The following is a 12,143-nucleotide window of genomic DNA, read 5'->3' on the forward strand; positions in this document are numbered from 1 at the left end:
AAAAAGAGAGGAGCTGAATTTGAATATATTAGTGTATTGGCAAGGTCAAAAGAAGTTAATATGTACACAAAAAATGTAACTTTATCTCTAGTGGATACAGCTGTATATTAATTATTTATGGTCTATCTTCTCTGTCAAACTCCTATTGAACCTTCAGTACCCCACCTGCTTTTCCAGCCCACCCCACCCCACCTAAAAGGTTAATCAGTTCCTATTACTAAACACACTATTTGCTTGCTAGGCTCCCATATCAAATACTGAGCTCCTGAGAATACACACTGTGTATGATTCATCTCTGGGTTTACATGGTAGCCTTCCTCTCACTCCAGGATCCTCGACAAGTAGCCACCAGCTTGGAGCATCCCCAAGGAACTTTCCCTCTATAGCAGGAAAATGAGAGAGGACTCATATCTATAGACTGTTTATTTTGTGCTGAACATTTGAGAGGCACCTGTCAAATATTAATTTGCATATCCTTCAAAACGTCCCTGGGAAAGAGTTACTGTCCCTACTTTGCAGGAGACACTGACGCTCAAAGAGGTCAGGTCATCAGCCAAAGAGTCACACTGTTAGTAAATGTGATGATGCTAGGATTTGAACCCAGGTCTGTCTGGTTCCAAGTGCCTCTTTCCACTAGGCCAGAATGCCCAGCATGGGTCTGATGACACTGAGAGAACCCTGGAAGGATAAATGGCCTGAGCATCAAGTCTACTTGGCCTTATAAGTAAGGTTAGTGCTAAGAAGCCAATACAGGGTAAACCATTTGCAAACACCAGATACCAGCTAAGAGCCAGAGAGGAGAACTAGAGAAGGGAGAATTCAAAATTTCACATGGAATTAGCAGGTGGTAAGCTGACTGTCTCCCAGACCTGTCCTTTGTTAGCACTCCTACAAGAAATCTATGAATAAAAGTGATCACCAGAAGTCTAAGACCATCACTTCCCTTTCCTTTCCTCATCTAGTTCAGTAAAGGAAAGAGCCATGGGGCGTTGTAGGCAAAAACTTTGTCTGCCATCTCTCCCTCCCCAGGTCTCTGGGTACTGGCACTCTCTGGCTGGGCTCCTTCAAATGCTGACCGGGCCTTAGTATTAATGACTCAGCCCTTGGTGAGAAAGACAAGCCAGCCTGGCAGAGTTGTGGAGAAGGAAGCTGTGATTTGGCTGTAATTCTTCCAAAGGCTACCTGGCACAACTGATATCCTTATTAATTATTTAATAATTGAGTACCATATTTAGGGAACTATTTTGTCACTTTGCAGGATGATAACTATCATCAAAGTCAAGATATGAAAATCATATAATTAAATCTACAAACATAAATTTTGAACACTTTTCTAAGATAAACATGTAATTTTTTTTTAAAAGGCAGGGTTTCACCATGTTGGTCAGGCTGGTCTTGAACACCTGACCTCAGGTGATCTGCTCACCTTGGCCTCCAAAGTGCTTGGATTACAGGCATGAGCCACCACGCCCGGCCCTACATGTAATTTTTTATGCTCATTATTTGTGAGCTTATTAAATAAAGCTCATTATTTGTGAGCTTTTAAGTTTACTCTTCTTATACATGTTTAAGTAAAAACTAGATTAGCAAAGCCATAATGGGATGCTCCTAGGAAGAGCATGAATTGGTACAGCCTTTTTGGAGGGTAATTTGGCAATATGGATTCAAATTTTAAATGGCAAACCATTTAAGCCAAGAGTCCTACTTCTATGTATCTATACCAAAGAAAATCTCATGTAAAAGTTCACAGGTGTGGACAAAAATTTCCACAGCAGCAATGGCTGCAACGGCAAAAGATCAGAAACAACCTGAGTGTCTACCAGCACAAAACGAAATTTACTTAACATATTTCCATATCATGGAATACAACTTTCAAAAGTAACATATAGACTTGGAAAAAGAACCGTAATAATTGACAGCTGTAAAAAGAAAGTTGCAGAACACCATGTACAGACAGAGTCTATCTTTATGAAACAAAAGTGAAAGTGTCTATGTCATGATTGAGGGCAAAGGGTAGAGTGGAAAGAAACAAGCAAATGCAAAAGTCCAGGAGTATAAGAAGCAAACTCTCAAAAGTGCTTATGTTTGGGGAATGGTTGGAAAAGGGTCGGGGAGGTCACAGAGATTTTGTTGGTTATGTTAAAGCACTTCATTGTTGTTCAAATTTATCATGTGTTTATTACTTTTGTGATGTCAAAACCAAAAAAGTTTTTAAACGCTCATAAAATAATCGTTTTTTTAAATTTTGGTATTTGCAAGGGCCCCCCAGTAGAGTGACCAGCACTGGAAGCTGAGTCTCCTCTCCGCCCTCCGCATGTGGCCACAGTGCTGGGAGTGTGCTAGCCAGAAGGAGGCACAGACTCACCAGAGGAAAGACTGCAGAAGGCAATGGCCTCAAGTTCTGAGAAGCTCAAACTCTTTGCCTATTTCAAAAAAGATTCAGTCAAAGGTCAAGTATTTAATTATTTTATTCTAAGGTGGCTCACGCCTATAATCCCAGCACTTTGGGAGGCCGAGGCAGGAGGATCGCCAGGTCAGACAGGAGTTTGAGACCAGCCTCACCAACATGATGAAACCCAGTCTCTACTAAAAACACAAAAAATTAGCCAGGTGTGGTGGCAGGCACCTGTAATCCCAGCTACTTGGGAGGCTGAGGCAGGAGAATTGCTTGAACCTGGGAGGCAGAGGTTGCAGTGAGCCAAGATCACAGCACTGCACTCCCACCTGGGTGACAGAGTGAAACTTTGTCTCAAAAAAAAGAAAAAAACTAAGTGTCTTTTATTTTTCAAATTTACAACACCATAAATTGGTGAATAGCAGTTCACTTGTTTGCAACCTCCCTTCAATAGTAGCTATCAAAATTTATATCCTGCATTATTTAACACTTTATGTTGATACATAAGCCTTGCTGAACACTTTTTAAAATTTGTTAATGAGGAAATCCCACAGGGAGGAGAGAAGGTAATTCTACTAAATCCAAAAGAGCCTAAAATACTGTTATAGCTACTTGGGGTATCATAAGAATGACAACTTAGCAAGTAAAATATCCTTCCTACCTATGGTCACAGTTGCTAGCGGAAATAATTCTAAATTGATGTACATTATCTAAGAGGTATTAGCTATGTTAAGTAGAGACTGCAAACTCAATTACCTACAGAGGCTGAGTAGGCCATAGAAAGGTACAGAGAGGCTGGTCCAGCCGGGACAGGCTGGAGAAACAAGCTCCCAGGGGAGGGACACCACTCTTCTGCACTGCCACATGGAAGACAGGCCCAGGATCGCTAGACCTTTGATTTTTCATGAAGAGCTGGAAATCTGGATTTTGATATAAAAATCTACCCATTTTTAAATGTTAGCCACTAATTTAAACATCTTAAAACACTATGAGTGCTGAACAAAATACATCTGCAAGCCAGATGCAGCCAAGGGGTAGAGAGTTTTCAACCTCTGCCTAAAAGTATCTACTTTTTTTTTTAATGGCTAATTTTGCTTAATTTTTTTTTTCAGAAAGATTGGAAGAGGCAGAGCAATGGTATAGAATGGAGAGAACGGAGATAAAAAACATGAGAGTCAAGTAGTTGCTATTAAGAAAATATTTCTAATATACTTGTGAAGACAATGGTAGCTGTTTATGTCAAATTTACATTTATTTAGCTACACAAGGCACAAAATTTTGAGAGGGAGAATTTCTCAGGTCTAGAATAGATAATAACTCAGTGCATTGCCCACAATTTCCTGTCAATGAACCTCTAAAAACTTCCTATTACGTATTGTAAATAAAAATGTTAAACAATAGTGACCATTGAAATAATGGCTCTTCTTTGCCAGGTGCTGTCCAGGCATTTGACACCCAGGGTCACCAATGTGGGTCGTACATCCACTGGACAAGATTCCAATAAAGGCCAATGTGACAAGACTCTTTCCAAGATAAAAAACAAAAAGACAAAGAACATAGACTCAACTTCATAAAATTGAGCTCCATCATTTTTTTCAAAGACAAAATGATAATAGATATACTTGTGCTAATGATTATATCTGGACATAATGTGCAGTTCACAAAGCACTTTTCTTATATACCATCTCCCTTACTCATCACTGCCTGCATTTTAGACATTATATTTGGTCCAAAGTCTTTTATAGTTATTATTAGCAATACTTTGACAAGCAACAATAATGATAATGGATAAATACTTGGTGCTTTCCACATGCCGGTCACAGTGCTAAGCACGTTTTCATTCCACTCTCACAAGAACCTTATAAAGGTTATTCTAATAATTACAATCCCATTTTACAGATGAGAAAACGGAGGCTTAGGGAGCTTGGTGGGTTTGTCTTAAGTCACACCGCTAGACAGACATGGAGCTGACGTTCTGAAGTAGGTGGGTGTCCAGAGCCCGAGATCAGTATGCTGAATGCCCTTTGAAGGAGGTGTTTGGAGGCCAGCCGTACTTTAAGCCCATCTCAGTTTGCTGCTGGTAAATCTACCTAGGGTGTGGTTGACGTCCCCCTTCTTGTCCTCCCACATCCACTTTCCCCATTTGGTCAGAAGCCATTTAAAAATTTTTATTTTTCCCAGTCAAAAACAGTGTAAGTCAGTTGAAGCTCAGCCAGCCTGGCCCTGGAGAGCCCTGGAGACCTGGTGAGGTGCCCTAGGGAACTCGGCATCCCCTGCTGCCCAGGCCCCTGCCCAGCTGGCTGGAGTCTAGGTAGGGTTTTTACATCACTGCAATCTGAATGAGGTCTGGGAAGACTGTCCTGATAGTCATAACAACCCTGTGAAGTCGCCGAGGTACCAAAGTGAGGGGTAGGGGAAAAGGGAGGTGCCTTCAGATTAAGAAAAGAGAAAATATGTATTTAGCCAAGAGCTATGATATATCTACTATTCAAAGCTCCATGTTAGACTCCTGAGAGAGTGAGATATAGCAGGGGGATAAATAACACAAATAAAAACATTGTGCATGAAAAAAGCACACATCCACACACACAAACTGCACCATGGAGCAGCTGCTCTTAAGGTAATGACCTCTGGCTCTCCCTCAGCCTTCTCTAAGGCCCTGAGACCTGACTGTACAAAGTACTGCCCCACCACAGAAACCAAAGGCCAGGGCATACGGATCATTATAACCCACCATGGCAGTCATCCTCAGAGTGTGTGCGGGTCAAGAGGACCAGGGGAAGGGCGGCTGGCTCTGCCCTGAGAGGCAAAGGGGGCCCCTTTCCTTAAAGAAGGACAAAGAAGGACAACAAGGGGGTTGTAAGGTAGAGAGAAGGGCAAAAGGAGTGGGCAGAAGAAGCAGACCTTAACAAGGCACAGATGCTTCCTCAGCACAGCTGGCTCCGATACAGATACATGGAGGCGAGGGTGAGGGCCAAACTCCGTGCATACACCCAGTGAGCTCCAGAAAGGGGGAAGCCTGGGCTGGCTCTTTTCTGGTCCTAGCCCACACTCCTGTGATGCAAGGGTCAAGAAGGCACTGGGGGCGAGTGGACAGTCCCACAGGCTCTCGGTCAACTCCAGCTGAGCACCTGCCTAGAGTCCTAGGTACTCCTGCTATCCTGGGGATGCCCAGCAAGGGAACAAACATTCATTCATCAAATAACCACACAAACAGAGATCATGACCTCCATGGCAAGTGCTGAAAAGGGACAGGCTGCAAGGACCTGGAGCAGAGGGAATGATGGCATACAGAAGAAAGGATCAGAGCGTAAACCCACAGTCCAGCATCTGGGATAAACTCCTACTCTGTCTCCCACTCAATGGGGTTGAGGCCTCAGTTTCCTCACACAGTGTCTTTGGGATAATGACGACACCTCAACCAACATCTACCCAGCCCCTAATACAAGGTAGGTACCCATGAAGCATTCTGACAGTGCTTGACACAAGATAAGCAGTCCATAAATGCTAGATGCTGACATGGGAAAGGTGAGGAAAAGACCTAGCCTTCTTATCAGGGAGGTTGGGGAGGCTTCTGAGGAGGAGGCAGGCCAATCAGCTGAGTTCCAAAAGGTGAACAGGCATGAACTAGGCAAACCAGGAGGAAAATGCATTCCAGGCTGAGGGAACAGCGTATGGAAAGTCCCTACAAGGGGAGGCAGCATCACAAGCATTTCCAGCCAAGGAAAGCAGTTCTGAGAGCCTGCTGGAGTGCCCTGGTCTGCAGTACACCTCGGTGCTGAGAATGGCTCTCTTCTGAAAAGCTTTCCTAGATGACTATGAGCCCCCAAATAAAAGCTGCACTCTTGGCACAACTTCTTAGGTCTCTGGCAGAGTTAGGAAGTGAAGAAGACACAACAAGCATCAAGCTTAAGGCCCTGAATGAAAACATGAGAGTTTATGAGCTATTGACTAGGTGCATTGTGCTGGTTCCCATGCAGAGTACAGACGCCAACTTGGGACCCCTGGGGTCAGAGCTTCTTCCTATTTGTTGGATTCCTCAGTATTCACTGGGGACTTTAAGAGGTTTAAAATGAAGACAAAGAGGTCCTCAGGCATCCCTACGAAGGGCCACTAGGTATCCTCACCCTTCAAGAAAAGCATTCTCAGCTGGACTAAGCGGGGAAAGGCTGTCAGACAGTGGTTGGCAAGAACAGATATTTTAGCTAATTTAGAATATTTGGGATTCACCCAGGACCAAGCTCGGTGGACCTCATTCCTGAGAATTCCTTGATGATTTTTCATTTTGAATTGCTATTATCTGTCCATCAACAACAAGAGCTAAAAAAAATTAAAAGTCAGGGGCAAAGAACATAGAGAAGAGACATTGCTGAGGTCTCAGTATGCTGGGAGGCACAACAGGCAGCCACAAACTCAAACCCAACACAACCTGTCCTGCACTCAAAGCTGACAAGAAGAGAGCCCCAATAAACCCAATGGTCAATCAACCTCCCATTTCAAGTACATTTTATCACACCATAAATCTGTTGCTTGGCTGCACGAACAGACGAGTCCTCACTCTTTCAACAAATACTTCTTGAGCCAGGTAAACTATGCTGGTACTTGGAACAGAGAGAGAGAAAGAGAGAGAGAGAGAGAAAGAGAGAGACAGAGAGAAAGAGAGAGAGAGAGAAAGAGAGAGAGAGAGAGTGTGTGTGTGTATGGTCTCTGCTCTTAAGGAGCTCAGGTTGCTGAGCGTTAACAGATAAGTAAATCAACAGTTACACTGATAAGTGCTTTGCAAGAGAAAAAGACATGCAGGGTGTTCTGGGAACCAGAAGGAAGGTCATTGCCAGGTCATGGAGAGGTGCTGGGTAGGGAAGAATGGTGTCCTGAAGAGTGGGAGCAAACTGGAGCTGATTTCCCTAAAGGGTGAGGGTGAGGGTGAGCAGTGACCACGTCATTCCCAGAACAGGGCCCAGCCCTGGCAAAGGCACTGGAGGTGTCGGCTATTGGTAGCTTGACTGAGGTTAGAAACATGAGTTAAGGAAAAATGAAAACCCAGACGGGGCCGGGGGAGGCCAGATGATAAGAAGACTGCAGCCCCACTGAAGGGGGTTAGCTTTTATTTTCTAAGCATTGAGGAGCTCTTGGAGAGTTTTAAGCAGAAGAAAGCTCTGATCAGAAATGTGTTAGAAATATCATATTGATAGGAGTGTGAACAGTGGAGTGAGGGAGGAAAAAGGTGAACACAGGATGACCAATTAAGAGGTTGTTATAGAATGAAATGATGAGTCCTAAACACAGGAGTGGAGAGACGGACAAGAACTGAGTTGACAAATTAGAAGATGAGCTCTTCAGGATATGGTAACCAAGGGAATATGTGGGAAAAGACAAGGCCAGGATGACTCCTGAAGCAGAAGCTACTGAGGTGTGTGGACCAAGCAGGTAGCACAGGGAGAAAGACGCATGTGGCACTCAGAGGGGACAGACAAGCTGAGGTGCCCTCGGGGCAGACCACTAGGAGTGTGGACTAGGAGGAGGATATGGAGACCCAGGTGTCTTCCAGACAGAGGTGAGTGCTGGATAAGCTCACCTAGGGAGGCCATCAAGGATGACGTTAAAGGGACCAAGCCAGACCAGAAGCTAAGGACAAAGAACAGATTACCAGCAGAGCAGGCTGTGGAGGCTGGGATCTGAGCAGCTGGAGAAGAACCCAGAGCCGACCCAGGAGAGGCATGCTCAGCAGAGCTGAAGAAGGTGAGGCCTGTCCTCGCTGCAGGGAGGAGTCAGCTGGGCATTAGCAATGGCAGCCAAGCAAAATAATTAAAACAACATGCTGACAGCACAGCCGACAATCTGTAGTCACCCCAAAAGGACTTCTATGGATTTTACCCCCTACAAGCTCACTGTCTCACTTCACTTCTTGGACAGGCCTTTCCCCCTCCACCCTGGTCTCCCTGTCTTTTATTTTAGAGCAAGATCACACCTGATGTCACATTCTACATCTCACACATGTAGATGTCTGCCTCACATGTAGATGTCTACCACAACAGCAGAGACCTTGTCCTGTTTAACCTCTATAACCATGGTGCCAAGAGCAGTGCCTGAGAGGTTAAGCACCTTGTACCAAGACCCTTGGTTCAGTCGAAGAAATTAATAACTAGTGAATAAAAACTTATTACATGCCAGATTCTGTGCTACAATGCTGGGGATACAGTGAAAAACAAGACAAAATAGGAGCCTGCCTTTGGAGCTTGAAGTTGGAGGTAACTGGAGAGAAATGCCGAGAGTTTAAACAAAAATGTCATTATAATTCTCATAAAGCTAGGATTGGAATCTGACTCTCATGCCTTCTAGAGCTATTTTCTTTCCAAGCCCAAGGCTGCTGCCTTCAACTAAATTTTATCTGGGGAAACAGTTAAAGTAAGTGTTTGAGGTTTGGCCTTAGTCTCTTCCAGACTTCCCACACTTCTTCCGCCCTTTCAATAGACTCCTAAGAAGTGGAAACACCCACTACAGGCTCTGAATATTTAACCTGAGGGAATCAATCTATCTCTAGTCCTTCTACATTAGTAGCATGAAAAATTCCAGACATAGGTGAGAGAAAATAGGAAGCAGCATAAGCCAGGGATTGTACAGACCCAGGTTCAAATCCCTTGTAACCTTGCATAGGTTACTCAATCTCTTTATGACTTATTTCTAGCTGAAATGAGAATACTATTAGTAATTCCCCCATCATAGGTCATTGCAAAGATGAAATGGGATGATACACAATAGCACTTAGCACTGGACTTAGTACATGATGACTATTCAATAAATCATAGCTCTAAACTAGTTACACCTGTTGCTTTTATTACTAGATCTCTAACTGCTATATTCACACAAACCAAGTCAAAAACTACTTAGAATTCAAACCAAAGAAGGTACACTCAAAATGCTCAGAGCACAAATTGATACATAATTAAATCACGACTGGAGGAATTATCCTCAAGTCCCCATACCTGGATAAACTCTGCAGTAAGAAGATTTATTTCAATTTTTGGTCCACTCTATTTTCTCCTCCAATTTATACAAATGCAACTTCCCCAACAGATCACATCTTGTTTCATGGCAGGGGTCCAAACATGGGCTGGATTCTGTGGTGCAAGTTGTGGCAGAGTTATGAACACCACACCTCAAAGGGAGCATAAGAACACAATCACAAGCCCAAGGTACACACAAACTCCCAAACACAGCTTGGCTCCAAAGAAGGAAATGAGAACTGGTCACAGCATGCTTTCCCTGCTAAAGCAATGGTTATTCTGACAAGTATCTAAATCTTATGTGTCTCCCTTCCTTTACTATCTAAACCTTGTATGAGTGGTCTATTTTTGTAACATCTCAATTCTTTATCCTTCATTTATGTCCAACTCCATGCAACCTGGCTTCCTTTCCCTTCCCCTCTTGTGACATTACATTCCTCAAGGCCATCTGCAAAGACCTTGTCACAAATTCACCAGTCTCCCTTCAGATCCCGTCTCCCTGGTCTCTGCTGCCCCATTCTCTTCCCTTCCTGGGACTCTCCTCCATGGCCTCTGGGTCCCTTCCACCTTCTTCTTTCTATCCCAAAGTTATGCGTGTTCCCCACAGATCAGCCCACTGCTCATCTTGGGGAGACTATATTTAATACTATGGTTTCCATTCTACATCTCTAGACTTAAACTTCTCAGGCCAGGCCTCAGCCCTGCATGTCCAATTCTCTGCTGGACATTTCCTATGGATGAACCGCTGTTATCAAGAATTCACTATATCTAAAACCAGATGCATCAGCTACTCCTTTCAAGCCCCCACATCTACATTTCTGTCAATAATATCATTGTGAACAAGCAAGTTTAAAATTTCATCCTCTTTGACTCCTGTCTGTAAAGTCTGAGAAGACTGAAAACATCATTAGTTCTCCCTTTGCAGTATCTCTTCCATTGGTCCTTTGCTTCCATTTTCACTACTGTCACCACAAGACCTCATGCCTGGATGGCTGCTGCCTGCCATCAGGCACCTATGCCTCCTGTCCAGCTATCCCATGAATATTCCTAAAATGTAAACATCATTTCCGCCACTTCACTTCTTTGCCCAAAATAACTTCAATGGCTTCCCACTGCCTTCAGGATAAAGTCTATGTGCCTTAGTCGGGCATTTAGGGTCTAGAAAAGAAGTTGGCAAACTACATCCCGCAGGCCAAATCCGGCCCACCACCTGTTTCTGTAAATAAAGTTTTACTGGAACACCGCCACACCCATTCATTTGCATATTATCTATGGCTGCTTGCATGCTACCACAGCCGAGTGGAGTAGCTGTGACAGAGACCACATGGCCTACGAAGCCAAAAATATTTAGCATCTGGTCCTCTACAGAAAAAGTTTGCTGATGGACTAGAATCATCAGATGCCAGCAGATACCACCACAGTTCCTGCCTATGACTCCTTTTGGTGATGAAGGTTTTGCTCCTGTGGAACTGCTGCTAAGCCCACTTTTTTACACCTCACCTCTACGGTCTCAAGCCCCAAAAATCTTCTTTCACTCTTCCTTGGACTTTTTTCAATCCAGCTTACCCTTCAAATCACAGCCAAAGCTCCACCTCTCCACGAGGCCAGCTACATCCATCCCCTGAACCCCTTGGTCCCCCTCTTCTGGCCTCCCTCTCTGCATCTACCACAGAAAGCTACAGTGAGATTTCCCTTTTCCTATGCACTCCTTCAGCCTGTGCTACAGGCTTCTCCAGGTCCAGGGCTGGTAACTTTCACAGAGAACCTGCCAATGATAACTACCTTGCCTTTCATTTCAAACATCAATCCTCAATAGCATAATTTGGTAAGAAGGTATCAAACAAACTTACCAATGAAGGCCCAGGATTCCACATTGGAAACGTTCAGCTTGGGTCCAAACGTATACACTCTAGCCAGCACCACCTAAAAGCCAATGAAATAAAAGTTTAGCTTTAAACTAATAGCACCCAGTAAGTTTTGATTTACCATCCTCCTGGGATGCCCATTTCTGCTTCTTTGCCTAGAAAATCCCTGCTTGTCCTTCAAATCCATTGGACAGTTTTTCCCTGTAAGCCTCCACAGTGTCCCAGACAGGCAAGGCACCCCCTCCTCTCAGCACCCATGGAACTCTGGTAGCATGCCTATGATAACACATGGCACATCGTGGCATAACTTCTTGTTTAGGAAGGAGAGCAAGGTTTCTCTAGACTGTAGGCTTTTCAAGAGAAGAGACCTATAAATTTACCCCATCGCATACCCCCAACTGCCTAGAACACTATGGGCACTTAGATGGTCTTCAATAAATACTTGTAAAATAGATGGAAAAATAACCTACTCAATTCATTAACACATGCTGGGATATCTTAAATTCTGCTGGGCTGGAATTTTCACCATAAAAATGAATGCCCCAACCCCACTGCTTTTAATAGGCAACAGTTTAACAGGAAGGACTCATGAAATTAATCTAAATATACACCTTTGGAATGACACTCCCCTGGGCAGAAACCATCAGAGGCTCCCAGAATCTAAGAAGGCAGGCTCAACTTCGCAGCCCAGGATGCTGGGCCTGTACCAACTGGCCCGGCCTGACTCTGCAGTCTCAGCTTGTATGGTTTCCCCTGACAGACCCTACCATCCAGACAAACAGGACTGATAGTCCTCAAACAACCCCCTCTCTCAGCCAGATGTCTTCCTCCACATTACCTCCATCTACTGAGATGGCGTCCATTTCAAACATCACATCC

The 12,143-nt window shown here is 44.1% G+C and overlaps 1 protein-coding gene across 6 annotated transcripts in view; it reads right to left on the reverse strand.

Moving 5' to 3' along the window:
• Positions 1-12,143, reverse strand: part of BMAL1 (basic helix-loop-helix ARNT like 1) — a 110,263-nt gene that overhangs the window by 68,586 nt on the left and 29,534 nt on the right. For 4 of the 6 annotated variants that reach the window (XM_064365156.1, XM_012456611.2, XM_012456614.2 and 1 more), the window contains exon 1: positions 9,379-9,513. The gene's annotated coding sequence lies outside the window, so the exon portion shown is untranslated. Of the gene's footprint in view, positions 1-9,378; positions 9,514-11,249; positions 11,323-12,143 lie in introns of those variants that run through there. The other 2 variants (XM_064365157.1, XM_064365155.1) reach the window with 1 other exon arrangement.

The sequence above is a fragment of the Aotus nancymaae genome, unplaced genomic scaffold (genome assembly GCF_030222135.1).
Source record: "Aotus nancymaae isolate 86718 unplaced genomic scaffold, 86718_ANA_hifiasm-v0.15.2.pri h1tg000059l, whole genome shotgun sequence".
In the NCBI taxonomy this organism is placed as follows: Eukaryota; Metazoa; Chordata; class Mammalia; order Primates; family Aotidae; genus Aotus; species Aotus nancymaae.